General features: G+C 34.3%; 1 long non-coding RNA gene across 1 annotated transcript in view; it reads left to right on the top strand.

Moving 5' to 3' along the window:
* LOC129643479 (uncharacterized) overlaps window positions 1-21,474 on the top strand; it is a 65,809-nt gene that overhangs the window by 25,896 nt on the left and 18,439 nt on the right. The window contains exon 2 of the long non-coding RNA XR_008710328.1: window positions 11,045-11,206. This is a non-coding gene — a long non-coding RNA (uncharacterized LOC129643479). The remainder of the gene's footprint in view (window positions 1-11,044; window positions 11,207-21,474) is intronic.

Here is a 21,474-nt window from a genome sequence, read left to right as displayed (position 1 = left end):
GGTTCCTGGGATTCTCCAGGCAAGAATACTGGAGTGGGTTGCCATTTCTTTCTCCAATGCATGAAAGTGAAAAGTGAAAGTGAAGTCATTCAGTCATGTCCGACTCTTAGCGACCCCATGGACTGCAGCCTACCAGGCTCCTCCATCCATGGGATTTTCCAGGCAAGAGTACTTGAGTGGGGTGCCATTGCCTTCTCCACTGTAATGCAGTACTTGGATGCAATTTCAAAAACGACAGAATGATCTCTGTTTCCAAGGCAAATCATTCAATATCACAGTCACATTTTATAATATATGACTAAATTGTCAGAAATCTAATCTCTACCATGTATCTTTTCTGTGCAACTAAGTCATTGAAGATTAAAAGTATATTTAAAGGAGACATTTATTAGGGAAATAGTTTTATTTTCTGATGTCTATTGTCATGAAAATTTGTTACAAGAAAATAAATCCTCAAAGGAATTTGCATTGCATTAAAAACAGGAGGATAGAACAATGAAATATTGATAGACAGCAAAAGGAGGGGGAAAACTGTTCTGAAGCAAACTATTTGAAACATAATTGGGAAGAGTTGGGTCAAACCTTGAACAAATGCCACATACCCAGAGTGGAATAGAATCCAGAGAATCCACAAAAGTCATTTGATCATGAACCCCAAGCAAATGATTACTGACATGTGAAGACTCTTATCCCTGAGTCTCAACTTTTGGCTCTGTAATTCAATTTTATGTCTTTATTCTACTACAGAGGTTGTAGGCTCAGTGGTTAAAGAATCCACTTGCAATGCAGGAGACTCAGGTTTAATCCCTGAGTCAGGAAGATCCCCTATAGAAGGAAATAGCAACCCACTCCAGTATTCTTGTCTGGAAAATCCCATGGACAGAGAAGCCTGATGGGCTATAGTCCATGGGGTTGCGAAAGACTCAAACAAACATGACCTAGCCACAAAACAACAACATTCTACTACCTGAGCCTCACCAGTCCTTAGCTTTTCAGTCCCAAGCTATATTATTACAACCAGTGTCCCAACAGTGTCAAGAACTACCAGCAGTGGCTCATAGCCAAGAAGCTGATAATTATTTTCCCAGTGCCCCATTAGTGAAGAAGAAAGCAAGAAGCTCTATTCCCAATGACGACACCCATATCTGAAATCAGTCCTACTTCTCCTAGGATCCACTTGCCATGGGCCATTAGAATCTATAGAAATATGACTTTGATTTCTGGCCTAAATATCTGCTTTTTCTAAAGAAACCATATTTTGAGTTTTAATTAAAAATCTCATTTTTCTCCCCCTCCAGGCTTCCTAGTGTAGACTGTCATCCATGGCATGGCTTCAGTTTTTCTCTGTATCCTAGTGACCACCTTCTTACCACCACCACCATTTTGTTTAAATTTAGTTCAGATCACTTGTCTACTTGTCTAAGCTCCCAACCAGTATATCCAAATGCTTCCTCAATATTGCACTTGGATGTCTGTCTCAAAGAGAGCTAGACTAACCACATACATAATTAAACTCATTAATTTCTCCTCAAACCTAGAGTCTTTTAGTTTTCTCTAATTTAGTGATTAAATCCAAACAATTATACAAGACTGAAACCTGGACACCCTTGAAACCACATGTAATTGCCTGTATAATACAGGATTTGAAGTTTACTACCTAACATTTATATAGTGCTTAACAAACACCAGATACTTTTGAAAATGAATTACATATATTAACGTATTTAATCCTTAACAATACAAAAGCAAGTACTATTGCTCCTTTTAACAGATAGGAAGATTTTAATAACCTGCCCAAGATTACATGGCTGCTAAGTGTTAGAGCTGGGGTTCCCACCTGTGTAGTCTGGCTCCAAGCTCCATGCCCTTATTCAGTATACTCTACTAGCTTTTGGGCCATTGATTAGTGACTAACATTTATTAATTGTTTGCTCTGTACCAGGCATAGAGGGTATGATAACATAATAGGTATGCTATTCCTATTTTACAGATGAGGACATTGAGGTACACAGTGGTTAGGTAATTTTTAACCACAGTCCTTAACTAGTCAATTGTGGCTCCACAATTCATTATCTGCATATTGTCATTTCTGATTCCACATTCTTAACAGCCAAACTTCCTGGCACTTTACAACTTTTCAAAAAAAAAACAAAAAAGCCTAATTTTGTTCAGAGGAAAATAACTTTTAAAGGATAGAAAAGCTTTCATTTATAAGTAAATGTTCCATCTCTTTAAGTTCACTATTAAATATGACAAACAAATTTAAATTAAACCTTTAGTTCTATTCTGAAACTATTCTCCTAACCTACCTAATGTCCAAGTGTTTTTAGCCATGTGCATGCACAAATTCCAAAAAACCTGGAGTTTCTAGGGACTTCCCTGGTAGCCCAGTGGTTAATATTTCACCTTCCAATGCAGGGAGTGTGGGTTCAGTCCCTGGTCAGGAACTAAGATTCTACATGCCTCATGGCCAAAAAAAACCAAAGCAAAAAAAAAAAAATATATATATATATAGATGCAATTGTAACAAATTCAGCTATGACTTAAAATGGCCCACATCAAAAATAAATCTTAAAAAAAAAAAATGGAGTTCCTATTGGTGGGCCTTATTTTTTTGTCCATATTTAAATTTTCAACATTGTTTTATTTACACTCAGCAACTTTGATATCTGAAGGATTTGGCTATTGTGGAGTCAACTATTTATCCGAATTTTGGAACATAAATAGGCTTTTAGGTTTTCCTCTATTTTTTTTTTTTTCTTTAAGTAAAAGAGAATGCTAAAATCCCCTCCCCACTGCAAACTTTGAAAAGTAAATTACAGTGCTTATGTCACCTAGGGAGCATATTTTATTTGAATAATAATCATTCTCTTTTGACAATATGTTCCATCCTATTAAAAAAAGGATGATTTCCAGCAGCTCATAAGAAGGCTCCAAATATATAATAGACATCATCAAAGATTTTTCCATCACTGTTTTATTTTTATGAATAGAGATCAACAAATATACATATTTAAATTTCTTTTACGAGTGCTTCAACAATAGGACCTGGACTTATTTACTTCAAAATATATAAATTTTATGTGTGAGGAATATAAATCAAAGTTGTGTTTTTAAATTAGCTATTTTCTAGTTAAGATTTTTTTATTGAAATAACATTAATTTTTAATATTCTGTTTAACTCTCCTGAAATAGAGTTAAAACACAGGCCATTCTAAAACAGAAGTATTAATTTTACTTTTAGAATCATAGTAATATCTTGAGGCTTCTAAGATGACTTCTCTGGATTTTGATCACATTGAAAATCAACTGATGATCCTTGTATGAATCTGCTCACTTGCATAGTTTAACAAAAAATAGATGGAATTCTACATTATAGTAATAGTCATGTTTTTTTTTTTTTTCCTGTTTGTTCATTTTTTTTTTTTTTTTTTTGAAAGAATGACTAAAACAAAAGCAGTTCAGGTGACAATGTTCAAAATCCTAATTAACGCATTTGTTATTTAATTAGCTATCTCAGATACAAAGACTGCCACTAGGAGACCACATCAAAGGGAACGATTCTTTCTCTGCCTCACACACTCTCTTCCTTCCACTACAAAAGTCTTATCTGATAGAAGGAGATGAAAAAACTTACCCCAGGTCTAACCTGGAAAGGAAAAAAGAGGGCTGATAAGTGCCCTCTCCTCTAATTTATTTATCTTCTTTACTATTTGTAATATTCTTTCCTCTTTCCATTTGTGCTTCCTTGATGGCTCAGATGGTAAAGTGTCTGACTGCAATGTAGGAGGCCTGGGTTCAATCCCTGGGTCAGGAAGATCCCGTGAAGAAGGAAGTGGCAACCCACTCCAGTATTCTTGCCTGGAAAATCCCATGGACAGAGGAGCTTGGTAGGTTACAGTCCATTGGATTGCAAAGAGTCTGGTCAGGACTGAGCGACTTCACTTCCTCTTTCCAAAGAGGTTCCTTTGAAAAAAAAAAAGAAAGACTTTCAAAGAGGTTCCCTTGTAATTAGTAAAGTAAAAAGAAAGGGAAGTTCTTTAATTTTGAAGAAGCTCATATGCCAGAATATGGGAAGGGTCAGTTCATGCTGCCCTGGAGAAGTTCTAGAAGGCCATTTCTCCTGTCTTCATCTGGGAAGTTGGACAGTTGGCAAGCTCTCAAACTCTTTTAGAGATTCGAGTCTATTAAACATTTCTAGCATTCATATCATTCCTTTCATCCTCAAAGTGCTTTGCAAACATTAATTAATTAAGTGAAAGCAATTTGTGAATTAACACATACTTATAACTGTCTGTCATTCTCAAGATATACTTGTCCTTGTTTGTCTACTATTTCATGACTAGGCTTATGGGCAGATATTTTATTTTAACATCATTCTCCAAGACACTAAGGCCACAGGAACAGAAATGCCTTGGTAAAGTCACCCACTCACTATGCTATAAAAAGACTCAAATCCACCCCAACGCCTCCTCCACACTCAACCTAATTCATTTGAGAAGAACAATTAGAAGAGGTTTAGCTATAGAAACTAGAAAGTCCTTTAAAAATATAAAAATCTTCTTAAACTTATCTCTTTTTATTCTCAGTATTTTATTTAAACACAGTAAACTTGGATTCTATAGGCAGACTATCATATTAATATATTCAGAAAAATCTAAAACTTCAAGACTCGATAAAATGCTAAGTAGGTTAATAGGAAAAGTAGGTTAGTATAAAATTTCATAAGGAAACTTCACATGCATATGCAAAACTTTTCAAGAACTCCAATGTCTTCTTGAAAAATTAAAATATCACAACTCCAAATATTACTCCTAATTTATCAAATTTCAAAGTTCAATATGTATTAATTCACATGTATCATTGCCCAGCCAGGAAGAGATAGGGGGAAGAAAAGCTGAGATTAAATAGTTATCTTTTTAAGTTGCACTCTGAAAAATCTCTTTAAGAGAGAAAGCGTCTTATTAATAAATTTAGAAAGATTCAGAAACATACCTCTTTTTTCCCAAGTAGCATGCAAAATTTTCAGTTGATCAAAGTAACTGCCCTGCCAATTTGTACTAGATAAAAGACTAAAATTCTTCAGGGATAATCCATGTGCTGATTCTGGGGAGAAATCTGCATGAGCAGCTAATAAATAGGTAGAAGATCTTAAGACACATCTACCCAGTTTTTGCAAGATGTGACTATGGTTAATATCTAATTAATGCTGATAGTGAAAAGATGAGTAGTATTAACATTTGCAATTGCAGAAGGATCAGTACAATAAAATCCTATTACTTTTAGTGGGAATAAAAGCAAAATTGTTTTAACCATGAGATTATTGACACTTGAAGTAGAATTTAAGATCTGAAAGAGCTAAAATGTCCAGTTTCCTCAGTATATAACTGAAGATAAAAGTTCTGAAAGTTTAGATACTAGCAAAGTCAAATAGCAGCTTTGTAAGAGAAGTTAGAATACAATTATGGTAGGTGATCTTTCTAACCCAGCAGGCTATTCTACATCTAATTTAAGAAGGCTGCAAAACAGGCACTGTTTCAACATATTTTTCTATGTTGATAAGTTGCTACGTGAAGAGATGCTATCTAGCATAATGTCATCTACCTTTAGTTACCCTAAGTTTTAAAAGAGGGGATTGTTTGTCATTACAAAAATTTCTCTTTGTTAGTTTCTGAGAGGTGATGATATTTTATTAATATTGAAGTTTTGTTTGACCATGACTTTCTTAGCTTCTGAAGTCACAGTACTGCTAACTATTATGATTCATTGCCCATATTAATAGTCAAAAGAAATGATAAATTGTACTTAAAGACTGCTAAAAAGAAAAATGCATTTTTCCCACCAAAATCATGTACCCTCCACTCTCTAACCTCACAGATCTCAAAGGTTCCCACAGGTTCAAAACTATTATTTCTGTTGCCTTATATTTTAGAAAACCTCATTTGTTACAGTTTAATCCCTTTTCTTCAGGGTCTAATCTCTTTCCTTATGACCCAAGATATTTTTGAAAATCTTATAACTAAACACATTCATTTTTAGTTCAGGTCCTGAACAATCACTAAAGGTAACATCTTTGAACAATTGATCTTGCTTAACAACAATGGAGTAATTTTCTGCCAGCCTTGGTTAATATCTCAAGTTGCTAGAAACACTTTATAGGAATAGCAGTATTGCTAACTAAAGCTCTTTTGAAATACAAAATCATGATAATGACAGCAGCCAATAGCACTACTAAACCATAACAAGTTACAATGCTAAATCAGAGTTGTCTGAATATTTTAATCTCTGTGTGAATCTTCACATGCATGCCTATTATAATCTATGTTTCCTAATCATGACAGAGAGGTTTAAGACAACTACAATTACAAGCTCTACTCAAGGCAAATGGATCCCACATTATCAGACACTCATGCCAGGAAATAGATCGGTAGAGCATTAGAATTGAATTAAAAGAGTGCTTCCTGCTCCCAGACTTCCTTGTTCTTGTGTTTATTATCTCCAATATGGATTTTTATGATATTTTAACTATTGTTTATTGTTATTATCTCATTTTAATTGTGTATTTGATGCCCCCAGCACCTTGATCAGGGGAATGTAACACAATAAAATTACCTTGACACACAAAGACTACAGGTGGTGTTTAAATTAGTTTGTCTTGTCTCTCCATGAAATCATAAAAGTATTTAATTTATTTCTCCTCTCTTGCTCAATTTTGTTGTCCCCTGTGACACTCAATCTATTAAAAACCCTGCAATTAACATATTTTTCAAGAAACTTGTGCCTCTCTACTTCAAATATATCTTTTGAAGGTAACACAATTTGCAGTGATCTCAAATTTGCATGAAAGATTTTGGCCAGATTTATTTCTCAACTATTTCTGTCTTCCCCAGAGACAAAAATCTCTCACAAAATATACATTATATAATTACATTAGCAATACCAACAATATCATTTTATAATACTTTATGAATGAGAATGTGCATGTATATCCAGCAGGTAGTCTTGACAGTCACCATGGAAACAACAAGACTCTTGTAGTACTTTCACAATTTACATTGCCTACTCTTTGCCAAGGGCGGTGGATACAGAGATTAAAAACAGTAGCTTTCACTGTGATGTCAGATTCAGACTTAGGCAACCTAAAATGTTGGAAAGAACGAACCTTGTATCAACTCTATGTTGAGGGTTTTACATGTATTATTTCTATTAGTTATATTTTCTCAGTCATCCTAGTAATGGCATTATTCTCTTCCATTTTACTGATAAGACAAACGGGTTTCACAGCAGTTAAATAAATTGTCTGAGATTAAAGAGCAGTGTGTGCTAGAGCCAGGATTCTAACTCATCACTCAGAAGCCATGTTCTCTACACTAGGCTGAACATCCCCTCTGGAAGTCATGGGAAAGCTTCACCACATTAGAATTTTGCAGTTTGTAGTTTGGTATGAAGGAACTGGGAAATTATGACTTGAACTTAGATATCCTTCTCACAGGGTACTATTGATTGCTTTGGGGGAGGCATATCGTCTAAGGAAAGTTGCATTCTAGATAAGGAAAATCTACGCATAACAGGTATTTTATTTGTATTTTCTATAGTTTCAACACAACTGTCCTAACCAGTTTCTTAAGAACTATGCTCTATAAGAATGACAGCAGTGTAATCATGTAGTCAGAACTGCATTAATCTCAGGAATGCTATAATTATCTAAAATTCAAGATAAATGGATATTTCACCACATACCTTCAGAAATTCTGACATATGAACTTTTCCATAGAGTTAGTAACCTGAAGCTTATTATGAAAACCTCTGCATCTCCACAAAATGCATAAATTAGCAGTTCGCCTCAACTTACAGATATTTCAAAATGAGTCTTTCTGAAATTCTGCATAGACTCCAAAATGTGTCTTAAGTGGATTCTATAACACAATTGAGATTTCCTGAGACACGTCTGTTACAAGTTTTTAATGATTTCTCTCAAGACATTTACACAAAACAAGGAGGAGCATAAAAGTAATTTTTCAAAGTGGTGCTAGTGATTAATGGGGTTATTTACTAATATTTTCAGTTATTGCAATTTAAGCCATCCTTCAGCCAAATTATAAATTACTTCCTAATATGGATCTTTGAGGTCATCCAAGAGTAGATAAACCCTTAGTATTAAATTCATTAAATCTGAATCTTTTGTTTTGAAATTTCATTGATTCCATGAAAATGATAAGAAATCCCAACATTGAGATTGATTTTGATGATAATATAGGTGTAATCTGGCTTCCCTGGTGGCTTAGTGGTAAAGAGTCTGCCTGCAATTCAGGAGATGTGGGTTCGATTGCTGGATCAGAAAGTTCCCCTGGAGAAGCAAACAGCAACCCACTCTAGTATTTTTGCCTGGGAAATCCCATGGACAGAGGAGCCTGGAGGGCTACAGTCATGGGGTAGCAAAAGAGCCAGACACAGCTTAGCGACTAAACAACAACAAAACAACAGGAATAATCTAGGAGACAAAAATTATATTCAGTGGATCATGAATAGTGATTCCACAAAGCATCAGAAATCAACACTTTTCTTGCTAGACATAGGAAGCTGCCTATAATTCTCTGCCTTCACAATCACTTTGACATGTCCTAGGAGATGGCCAAAATGCTGCTACTGATGTTTTCTAAGCAACATCAGTAGCAGTAACAGCATGTGCACATTGTATTAATGTTTGCCTTTAGGATAATATGATTTTTATACATTCTACTGTTTTAATAAAGGTGTTAGAAAGTATAGATTTATTCAACATTAGGTCATGCACGTAGTAATCAAACTAATGGATCCAGACTTCAAGTATGATAATTACAGATAGCAAATGATTAGAAAGGTAGTTAAACCTGGCACTGAGCCAAGATCTCAGAAAATGAAAACTAAGTAGACATTTTAAGTAGAATATATGAGATATGTAGGTGAAATGAAACAAAGGAAAAGCAATCAAAATAAGCTCAAAAGTTTTATATTTGCCATGCAGTACATAAAACCAAGATTCAGTCTTTGTAGCTTGGCTTTGACTGTGATATTTATAGAGTGCAACACTAGAAAGTTTAAAGCAGGTGTGTAAAGGTGCAGAGGAAACCTCATGAGGTAGAGGAGTGGAATAGTTGAGGCAGATTGATTCTGACATTTGTAGATGTCAAAGGCTAGGAGAAATCACTACGGAACCAAGATTTTTAATCTGAGGACACTGAGACAAAAAAATTAAAACCTATAGAAATAAATATATATCTCATAAATAGATGCATTTTTACTTCTCTGTCTTGTGAAATGATATTTTCTGCATTAATATAACTGCATTTCAGGGAAGTAGCTAAATTTTTTTATATGTTAGAAATGAGTGGTAGAAAACATGTTACTACAGCATATAGGGCATCACGAGTAAATGGTACTTTAAAAGATTCTTTTGTAAAATTTAAAAAAAATAAATGTTGAGCATCTCTCCTGGTAGAGAGGGAATGTGTCCAAAATTCATTCCAAACTTTTGAAAAGTAGAGAAGAAAACGGTGTCACATTTTATAGCTAGTTGAAAAGACTGCTGGAGTTGGGTTAAGAGAGCTCTCACTTTTGACTTTGTCCCTTTTGCTGCTGCTACTGCTGCTAAGTTGCTTCAGTCATACCAGACTCTGTGCGACCCCATAGACAGCAGCCTACCAGGCTCCTCCGCCCATGGGATTTTCCAGGCAAGAGTACTGGAGTGGGTTGCCATTGCCTTCTCTGGTCTCTTTTGCAGTCTTCAAGCATCTGTCACAGACACATTTGGCACAACTGGTCTTTTGCTTCTTTCCTTTATATTTTCGTCATTTCAAGAAATCCTATTTTCCCTGCCTTCATTTAATGAGAATCAAGTTCACTTTTTAAGTTTATCCAGTGTTTCAATAACAAGACATTTATGGGAAAACTCATGATGTATCTCTTATTATGTAAGGTATATAAGGGGTTTGAAGAGATTAAAGCTTACATATAGGACAAATCACTAGGGAACAATTAAATTTTGAATTATGGCATGACTATAATCATAAAAACAGTACGATAGAAGAGATTATTTGTGAATTGATATAATCAAAGAAATCAGTGCTGAAGCATAACTAAAACCTTGGACTATGGGAGGTATAATATTTGCTCTATGAACACATATATTGTTAAGTCAAACAGGGAGGATATCACATAAGTATAAGGCAGATCCAGGATAAAATAAAAAGTATACTCCAAGGATAAAGAGGGTTCTTAATTTTAGGAGGATTTATTCCAGAATAGAGCAAGAATAGGGAGACAGAAGAAATAGAGTTGCTTTATGAAGTGAAGAGATAGAAAGTCCTGACAAACCACAATGAAGTTGAACTCCAGGAATTGCAGTAAAAAATATAACTACTAAGTAAATGTCAGGGAGTGTCTTTTACCCACTGTAGCAGGCAGTGCTTCCTCTAGCCCAGAAGTTCCAGCCTCTGGGACCTAATGCCTGATGATCTGCGGTGGAGCTGATGTAATAATAATAGAAATGAAGTGTACAACAAAGTGTAATACACTTGAATCATTCTGAAACTACCCCCACCCCTACCCTGCTCCATGGAAAAATTGTCTTCCACGAAACCAGTCCATGTTGCTGAAAAGGTTGGGGACCACTGATTTAGGCCATCTCCTTTCTCTGATTCAGAACCATACAGAAGTCACATAGGTTATGAAGGAGAATCAGGATCATAGCTTTTCATTAAGAAAAAGGAAGGAGGGAGCAAAGCAAGCAATGGAAACAGGAACCTGCTTCTCCTTCCACTGCTGATAAAGATGACATCCTCCTGCCTAGACAAGCTGCCAGCATAGGAACAGCACGTTAGGAGTTTTTGTGCTAACGGAGGGGTTTGTCTTTAAAGAGTCAGCTGTCAACCTATTGAAATGACACCACTGCTAAGTGTCTAGCCCACTCTGGCCTTACAGCATTACTTGATGTCCAAATTCCTGACAGTTGAGACTAACTTTAGACAAAACCAGAATGTAAGCAAATTTTATTTTTCATTTCCAGGAAAAGTCTCTTCACAATAAGCACTGTGGAATTGATATACCAGTGCTTCCAGGGGCCGGTTCTCAAGGACCTCAAGGAAGCAAGAAAGTGTGGTGGGAGATGGTGAAATGATTATCATCTCAAGGTTGCATTCACTTGAAAGAACCACCTATAATAAAACAGGTAAGAAGGTAAGCTCGTGCCAAGTCCTGGCTGCTCTGCTAATAGTGTGACCTTGGCCAGGTCTTTCTGTTTCTTTGTGCCTCTGTTTCCTTTTCTGTGAAATGGGGATGACAATGGTACTTTCCACTTGGTGTTGTTATAAGGATAAATGATGTAATGTGCTTAGTGTGAGGGGCTTTGTAAGCACTACATATATTTAGTTGAAAATTATATTGAAACTCAGTTTGCCAAATACTGTACAAATATATCTTCATAGTATCCTGAAAGCTGTTTCCATTACAATCCTCATTTCATGGGTGAAACTGAGGCTTGACAATTTTTTGTAACTCTCTCAAGATCATAGAGTGTGTAAAGGCTCAAAATAATTTCATCTAATCCTGAAACTTTGCCTCATTTTTACCCATTCTGTCTCTGAAACGTGGCCCTTAAATCCAAACACATCCTTTTGTATCTTGGACTGTATAAACGTAAAGAAAGTGGAAGACGAGGGACAAAGTAGTTGACATTTTGCAACTTTCTATATATTTTAGGCTATACTCTAGACTCCAGTACTTTGGCTACCTCATGCAAAGAGTTGACTCATTGGAAAAGACTCTCATGCTGGGAGGGATTGGGGGCAGGAGGAGAAGGGGATGGCAGAGGATGAGATGGCTGGATGGTATCACTGACTCGATGGATGTGAGTCTGGGTGAACTCCGGGAGTTGGTGATGGACAGGGAGGCCAGGCGTGCTGCGATTCACGGTGTCTCAAAGAGTCGGACACGACTGAGCGACTGAACTGAATTGAACTCTTTGCACTATTAATTAGCAGTACTTATCCCCACCTTTCTCTACTTTTACTAGCATTATCTAAACATATGGTACCAAAAAGTTGTGCTAGTTATGCCATTGATATTTCCCAAAAAAGGTATACTAAAATCTAAGTCTCTCTCTTTTTTTTTTACTATGCCTGCATTAACCTAAATTTCTTTCCATTAGTGTTGTCCTCACATTTAAACAACAATGCAGTGACATTCATAATTCAGAAAGCATGAAAGGTGAAGGAGTCTAATTGGAAAAATATGCATAGGAAGACTCAGAGCAGACATGCTACAGCCAAGTTCAAAGTGTACATAGTTTCTTTCTAGCTATTCCAGAGTAATAGCACAAAAAAGCAACATATTGCATTAACACCTAAGCATAAAAATGTCATAGCCTATTCACGAGAGAACAGGTGTTACATTTTAGGAGTGTGTATTGTTCATATAATATTTATGTCTTTCAAGTTTGTTTGACATTCCAGAAAAGATGTGACTGGGACTCGTGAATAAAATCGGAAGCATTTTCTTTTATTTTCATTTTGTTATATATACATTTTTCTCATTATTTGTATTGAGATGAAATATAAAGGTAAACTCTATGTATCTTATGAACACACACACTAATTATGCATAGGAAAATCAATTAACTAGGTAGAATGCTTTTTACTTTTATATTCTTGATTATTTTTCCTCTGATTCCTGTTGCTTCAAGTGGCTAGAATTTGTTCAGTTACTTTGAAATAGAATTATAATATTACTAACAGTAAACAGAGAATAATGAAAGCATATAGGGATTTAAGAAGAGTAAGACCAAAAATATGAAAAATAAAAAAAAAATGACCTCCTTTAGAAACACCCCAGACATTCTAATGTGATAAATCACAATACTACTCATTTGAGTTTTACCTACTGAATAATTCCAGAAGAAATTATGGCTTTTGATGATAAATAAAATATATTCTTGTATACATATATAATGAGGAAAATATTAATAACTCTTATTAGTAAATGATAATTTCCCCTCTGTGGTGACATAATTATATTTTTCATTTAATCTAGTTTTCATTATAAACTGGATGAGTTATGCCTGGAATTTGGGCTGGAAGAATTTTAATTAGTTAATTCTTAGGGAGAGAAATATATTGTACAGAAAGCTAACTTAGTACAGTATGGTGTTCTGAGGTTGTAAAGTTTAAATATATTCTTTAATTTATATTATATATAATTTATATAATTTAATAGATATATTATTTATATATATAATATGTATATACATATATATATTTTGTTCCCTTGCTAAAGTCATGTTCAACTCTGCAACCCCATGAACTGCAACATGCCAGGCTTCCCTGTTTCACTATCTCCCTGAGTTTTGCTCAAACTCATATCCATTGAGTCAGTGATGCCATCTAATCATCTCAGCCTCTGTCGCCCCCCTATCCTCTTGCCCTCAATCTTTCCCAGCATCCAGGTCTTTTCCAATGAGTCGGCTCTTGGCATCAGATGGCCAGAGTATTGAATTGAAATATATTTTTCTCAAAATATATTTGAATTTGTTGCCTAGAAAACTTTTATGTCTTTTAAAAAATGTGTTCTTTTAGATTTAATGTTTTGGTGATATTCTATTAGCTAAATGTTGAGGTGAGTATATATAAATTAAAATTGAGCTTTAATATTAACTTTGTATCCTATGACCTAGAAAATTAAATTCTTATTTTTTCTTACTTATTCATAGATTTCTTCAGATTTTTATATAAAATAAACATACCACTGGTAAATAGAAAACTGTTAATATTTATTTCTTTATTACAGAAAAAATACATATATATATATATATAATATACAGACATATATGTATATATTTTATTTGCCCTGTTGCAATGACTGGAACTTCCAGTATTATATTTAATATATATGATTTGAGTAGGAACTCATGCTTTTTTCCAAACATAGCAACAGAAATTTGATGTTTTACCATTAAGTATAAAGGAAGAGGTAAATGATTAAATGATACCTTGCTAGCTTAAAGAAACATAGAAACTTATACAAATGAATCTACTGTCATTTAAAAGTATGTTTGAATCCATGCATCAGATACTTTTTTTAAAAATAAAATTTGGCTTTTTCTCTCTTTTTTTTTTTTTTTTAATTTTTTTTTTTAAATTTTATTTTTAAATTTTATTTTATTTTTATATTTTAAACTTTACATAACTGTATTAGTTTAAAATGAAAAAAAATAAATAAATATATTAAGTTAAATAAGCCCCTGGGATATCTGATAATTATACTAATAGACAGTACAATTTTACTAAATTTAATCTCAATGTCTAGTTTTCAAACATACTTTTATTTATTTTTTTTCATTTTAAAAGGAAATTGATAAATTATTTGTAAAATATTCATGAAACAACTAAAACAGTGAAAGAAAAAAAATAATAAATAGGAAAGAAAAACAAATTTGGAAGATTTACTCTACCTGATTTCAAGACTTACTAAAAGCTACTGTAATCAGGAGAGTGTATTGTTACCAGAAAGATAGAGATACCGATTAAGGAGACAAATAGAGAGTCTATAAATATATATGTATGTATTTGTTTTTGACAAATATTTCAAAGCAGTTTTCTGGGATAAGAAAATGGTTCTAGGGCACCTGGATATCCACATGGGAAATAAATGAACAAATACACTGAATCTTAGTTTGAAATAGACCACAGAGTAATAATAAAAGCTAAAAGTTTTACCATATCAAGTCAAAGGTACAGAATTTGTATCTAACTGGTGGAAATACTTTTGCTTTCATCTCAAGGAAACCTAATATTTACAATAATTGGTACCAAGAGAGTCAATTCACTGTAGATTATATCCTCTGCTCTTACTGGAATTAAAATTTTAAATTAATGAATTAAAATTTGTTTTATTTTTTTAAATTAAATTCTAAACATTTTACAAAATTTTAAGTATACATCATCCAAAAATTGAAAATCATTCAATTTTTAAATTTAAAATTCATTTTTAAATACTAAAATATTCACAAATAAATGAAAGCAAAAATTATATACATCAAAACTTGTAGCATGGAGCTACTTCAGTGTTTATAGGACCTTTAAATCCTTAGCTTTGAATTGCTGCTGCTGCTAAGTCACTTCAGTCGTGTCTGACTCTGTGTGACCCCATAGATGGCAGCCCACCAGGCTCCCCCGTCCCTGGGATTCTCCAGGCAAAAACACTGGAGTGGGTTGCCATTTCCTTCTCCAAGCTTTGAATTAGAAAATAATAAAAACCAACTTCTCATCCCTTACACATATGAACTGAGTATTTAGAAAAGGAAAAAAATATACACCCAAAAATACAGCATGAAAGTATCATAAAAAAATATAATCAGAATATAATGCTATAGGAAATATACAATAGTGAAAATCAGCACAGTCAGGGACAATATAGTTGATAGTGGGCATGCTGTGCTGTGCTTAAGTAACTTCAGTCGTGTCCGACTCTTTGGAACCCCATGGACTGTAGCCCACCAGGCTCCTCTGTCCATGGGATCCTCCAGGCAACAATACTAGAGTGGGTTGCTGTGCCCTCCTCCAAATATAACGGGTATTCAACTATGAAGTTGAATGTATCTTCTGACCCTGTACATTCATTCCATATATGTAATGTAAGGACTCTTGTTCACATGCATGAGAATATCTGTAGAATAATTATTTTAGCAGCATTTTTAATACTGGAGAAAAACCTCCTTTTGTATACAGGCAGTAGAATGGATAAGTAAAATGCACTTTCTTCTTTCAAAGAAACACAGTGAAAAAAATAAATAAAGATTGTTACATGTTGCAAAAGAGACAAGTCACAAAGTCAACATCAAATGGGAAAAAAAGTTACATAAACTTATATAGAGAATGAATTATGATATATTAAATTTTAAAATGCAACTCTAAATACTATGCTAATTATGAATATACCCATATGTAAGTTTACAGGAAGAAAAGCACAAGAATTCTCTGAAAACAAAATTCAAGTCAGGGTTGCCTGTGTTTCACTATCTGGAGAAAATGTACAGCCCAAATAATCATTTCTTACTTTTTTCTTTAAACAGTTCTTATAATGAGTTTATAAAATAAACTATTTATTGTAAGGCTTTTGGATTGTATTGAAATAACATTATTATTTTTCATGGAGGGCAGCAATAGAGACACAGACATAGAGAACAGACCTGTGGACACAGCAGGTGAAGGAGAGGGTGGGGCAAGTTGAGAGAGTAGCATTGAAACATGCATTACATTTAGGTAGATAACCAGCAAGAATTTGCTGTATGATGCAGGGAGCCCAATCCAGTACTCTGTGACAACTTAGATGGGTGGGATGGGGTGAGAGCGAGGCTCAAGAGAGAGGGGACATATGTATACTTATGGCTGATTCATGTTGATGGATGACAGAAACCAGTACAACATTCTAAAGCAATTATCCTCCAATTAAAAATAAATATTTTTAAATTTTTTAAAATAACTTCATTTAGTTTCTAATTATATAAAAATTGCATACTAAATGTGAAATAATTTTAACTACATAAAGGTGTAACGGAGCAAGAAAAAGCAAATTGAAACCCCGATGCTTTGAGACAACAGCCATAAGTGTTTTGGGACTAAACATCAGTGCCTGTCCTTGTGCATGTGAACATGTTCCTTTTCATGTGCTAGCTAGTGTGATCTAGTGTGATCTCTTTCTACTACGTTTCCCTGTTGGACACTTACTGAGGGACAGACGCTTGGAAATGCAGCCTCGGTCCCTGCTGTCTCGTTCACTTGTCCCTGAGAAAGTCTCTTAGTTCTAACATCCAGAATGTCGAATAAATACTTATTTAATGCATATATATTTTGAAAACACCCACAAGTCTTCTGTTTAAAGGAATAAAATCAGATTTACATATTGGCCTGAAGCTTTAAACATGAACCCTCTGAAAGCACAAGCGGCAGGAAGTTCTAACATTGGAGACATTTCATCAAAAGTGCCCTGCCCTTGGGTATATAAATTGAAATTCATGAACTATCAACAGGAGCTTATCTCCCTTGCTCCATGGGAGGAAAATGAAGGGAAAGTAATGGAAGAGTAATGAGCAAAGCAGAGCTTTAGTAGCATAAAAAGGAAAACAAAATTTACCTCATTTCCTTTCCCACAACCTAATTAAGGGTATTTGTGTATACACATGTGCATCTGAGTACAGTCACTCTACTTTCTCTCCCTTAAAATGGATAAAATATAAATTTATATAAAAGCCTATAAAAGCAAAGTAATAACAATAACTATATTTGCATTTGTAGACTGCTGTAAAGATTTTAATTCATTTATGTTTTCTCATTTAATCCACCCATGAGGCATCTAAAGTGTCAGGGGATGTATTATTCATTCAAAGAATTAGGAATCTGAGACAAAAAAGTTTTTGTGACTTTTTCAAGGTTACAAAGCTGCTTCATGTCAGAACTAGAACTAAAATGATCACCTCAAGATGTTTGATATGTTTCACAATTCTTTTATGCTGAGAAACAAACATTTTCTTCAAATTTGCAAAGAAGATAACATGTTATGTAAAAAAATACATTTAAATACAGGGCCATTTCAAAATTTACTCAAGTATTTAAAATTTTAGGATATAAACTGAATTAAATAGGTATTGTATTTCAAATATTTTGCAAACAGCTTATATAAACAGTATGATTTGCAAACATAGGCTTTGAGTATGAGAAGAACTTTAGAGATGTCAATCTAAATCTCTTCTTTTAAAAATAAGAAGCAAAATTTAGAGAGTTTGTTAACCAAGGTCATGTAAATTTTCTGGGCTAGAGTTTAAACAATATGCAGTACAATTTGGATTATAAGATGAAGTGTGTGTGTGTGTGTGTGTGTGTGTGCACTTATATAGCTGTGTGAGTTATATAATATTAGGAAGCTCAATGATACATTGAAAGTGATATCTATTTCTAATTATTTTTATGATTGTATTACATAATGATGGCATTTTTGAGTGGGTTGCCATTTCCTTCTCCAGGGGTTCTTCCCAACCCAGGGAATGAAGCCGGGTCTCCCACACCGCAGGCAGACTCTTTACCATCTGAGCTACCAGGGAAGCCCTATAATGAAACAGTTTTCCTTAAAGTGTAACATATATACAAAAAGATACCCATATGTGTGAATATAGCTTGATGAATTTTTCCAAATAAATCACATCAAATAAGTATAACCATACTCAGAATAAAGTCATATCAGTATCAGAACATCAGAAACCCTTTCGGCTCTTCTGACATCACTGCTGCTTCTGCGGCTGCTGCTAAGTCGCTTCAGTCATGTCCAACTCTGTGAGACCCCATAGACGGCAGCCCACCAGGCTCCCCCGTTCCTGGGATTCTCCAGGCAAGAACACTGGAGTGGGTTGCCATTTCCTTCTCCAATGCATGAAAGTGAAAAGTGAAAGTGAAGTTGCTCAGTTGTGTCCGACTCCTAGGGAACCCCATGGACTACAGCCTACAAGGCTCCTCCATCCATGGGATTCTCCAGGCAAGAGTACTGGAGTGGGGTGCCATCGCCTTCTCCATCTGACATCACTAAGCACCCCCTATTCTAAGTTATAATAACATGAGTTTTGTCCTTTTTTGAATTTCATATGTATGAAATATACAATACATACTTTTTTGGCTCTGGATATTGTATTTTTATAGCCACACCTACTTTTCTTCTTGTTTCCATCCTTTACTCCTGGCAACAAATAATCTATTCTGCATTAATACAATTTTGTCACTTTAAGAATGTCATATAAATGAAATCATACAGTACATATTCTTTTGTTATTGATAGCTAATTAGCATAACTCCCTGTGGGTTCATCAAATCATCTAATGTATTAATAATGTTTCTTTCTGTTGCTTAAGTAGTATGACATAGTATGGATGTACTATAGTTGTCTAGCCATTAGCATCTGGGTTGTTTCCAGTTTGGAGTTATTTAGAGGAGCCTTTGAAGTATTCATTTTCAATATCCTATTTTCCATTTCTTACTATTTACAGGACTATTCAGGTGTTCTACTTCTTCTTAGTTGAGTTTTCATGGTTCTTAGTTTTTTAAAAACCTGGTCCAAATTCTAAGTTGTCAAATTTATGAGCATAAACTGGTTAATATTATTCCTTTATTCTTTTTTTTTCTTATTGTGATTTTTTTTTAAATTTTATTTTATTTTTTAACTTTACAATATTGTATTGGTTTTGCCATATATCAACATGAATCCGCCACAGGTATACACGTGTTCCCCATCCTGAACCCTCCTCCTTCCTCCCTCCCTGTACCTTCCCTCTGGGTTGTCCCAGTGCACCAGCCCCAAGCATCCAGTATCGTGCATCGAACCTGGACTGGCGACTCGTTTCATATATGATATTATACATGTTTCATGGCTGCAAGATATTTAGTAGTATTTCCTGTTTCATTTCTGATGTTGTGGATTTGTCTTTGTTCTTACATTTTTCAGAATGCTAGAATTTATAAATTTATTACTTTTTTAGACTCACTCTCTGTTTCATTGTATTTTTGTTTTCCTCTTTCGATTTTATTGGTTTTGGCTCTTATTTTTGTAATTTTTCTTTTACTCTTTGAGATTACTTCATTGACCTATTCATTACTTAGAGATATCTCATATAATTTCCAAGGGTCTTGAGATTTCTCTGTTGTTTTCTGTTATTAAGTTCTAATTTGACTTCATTATATTATATTAAGATAATAATCTGTATAAGATCAATTTTAAAAATTATTGGTTTGCTTTTGGCCCAGGACATAGAATATCGTTATATATGTTACTCTGGTGCCTAAAAATAATTCCTATTCTGTGTTTTGGGGCATAGCATTCTATATGTTTTGTTTTGATTAGATTTTACTGCTTGATTGTGTTATTCAGTTCTATATCATTTTCAATTTTCTGTCTATAAGTTCTATCAGATGCCGAAAGATGGTTACTGAAATCTCTAACATAATTTTGGCAACCCACTCCAGTATTCTTGCCTGGAGAATTCCATGGGCAGAGGAGCCTGCAGGCTACAGTCCATGGGGTCACAAAGAGTTGGACATGACTGTGTACACACATACACACTTCTCCTTTCAGCTTTATCAGTTTTCCTACATGCATTTTCAGGTTTTGCTGTTTTGATTTTGCATTTATGATTGTTATACCTTACTGGTAAATTGGTACTTTTATCTTTATGTAATGTTCCTCCTTGTCTCTATTAATTTTCTTTCCTTTGAAATTTACTTTTTTCTTATGTTACTGTAACCACTCTGTTTTTATTTATTCATGTGTACATGGAATATATATTTGTATCCTTTTATCTTAAAATTAACTATTTCAGTATATTTGAAGTTTCTTATAGACAGAATATTATTGAATAGTATTTTTTATTGACCACCAATCTTTCCTTGATTTGCTGTATTTAGACCATTTAGATATAATATACTAACTGTTGTGTTAGTGCTTAAGTCTGCTATTTATTTATTTTATATTTCTCAGTTTTCATCCTTTGTCTCATTTTTCTGTTTAGCTTTTTTAAAAATTTTGTGGTTACTTGAAAAATATTTTTAGAATCTATCTTGATTTTTTTTTTACAGTATTGCTTTTTTTTTTTTTTACATTATGTGCTTAGTATGGCTTCCTATTGTGTAGTTACGACAATATACATGCATAGCTTGTTATGGTGTACTGTTAACGATGTTTGATCACTTCAAGTGAAGTGTACAAACTTATTTCCTCTAAGGTCCTTTACCTTAATTTCCTTACCTTTACCTTTATCATTTTTATAAATTTGTTTACTTCTTTTTACTTCTATGCTTTTGTTGATACTTTCTCTTTAAAAAAAACATAGTTGTTTCAAGAGAATTTGTAATTTCTTGTTGGGTCCTTCTTATTATAGATGTTTCCTTTCCAGATAATTCCAATATTTGATTCAACTCAATATAGTCAGTTTTGATCGTCTTTTCTCATTTAAGATATACTTTTCCTGGTTCTTGCTATCAGGAGTTATTTTCAATTGGATCCTGAAATTTTGGATACTATATTCTAGACTCTTGAGTCTTATTTAATCCTCTTCTTTAGGCATGCAGTTCTGCTGTGCTGTAGCATTAAGGCTGGGTAAGTGTGTATGCTCTGGTTTCCACTGGGCCCTACTGGCACCAAGTGGGAGGAGCAGAGGGCTGGCTGACTGCCAGGTTGCTGCAGGCCCAGGCAGAGGCTCAGCTCCCCACCACCACCGAGAGGGAAGGTAGAAGTAGAGAGCTCAGCCATTCCTCTTTACAGCGCTTTTGCTGCCTCATTGCTGCTGGTAGACCTGGTGATCCAGGTCACCACTGGATACTCCTGCTTTTGCCAGAGAAGGAATAGAGGATCAGCTCCCTGCTCAGCCCTGCTGAGTCTACTCTGGAAGGAGAGTTAAGGGTATCTGCT

The sequence above is a fragment of the Bubalus kerabau genome, chromosome 2 (assembly GCF_029407905.1).
Source record: "Bubalus kerabau isolate K-KA32 ecotype Philippines breed swamp buffalo chromosome 2, PCC_UOA_SB_1v2, whole genome shotgun sequence".
In the NCBI taxonomy this organism is placed as follows: domain Eukaryota; kingdom Metazoa; phylum Chordata; class Mammalia; order Artiodactyla; family Bovidae; genus Bubalus; species Bubalus kerabau.
This window is presented reverse-complemented; position numbering and strand designations above follow the sequence as displayed.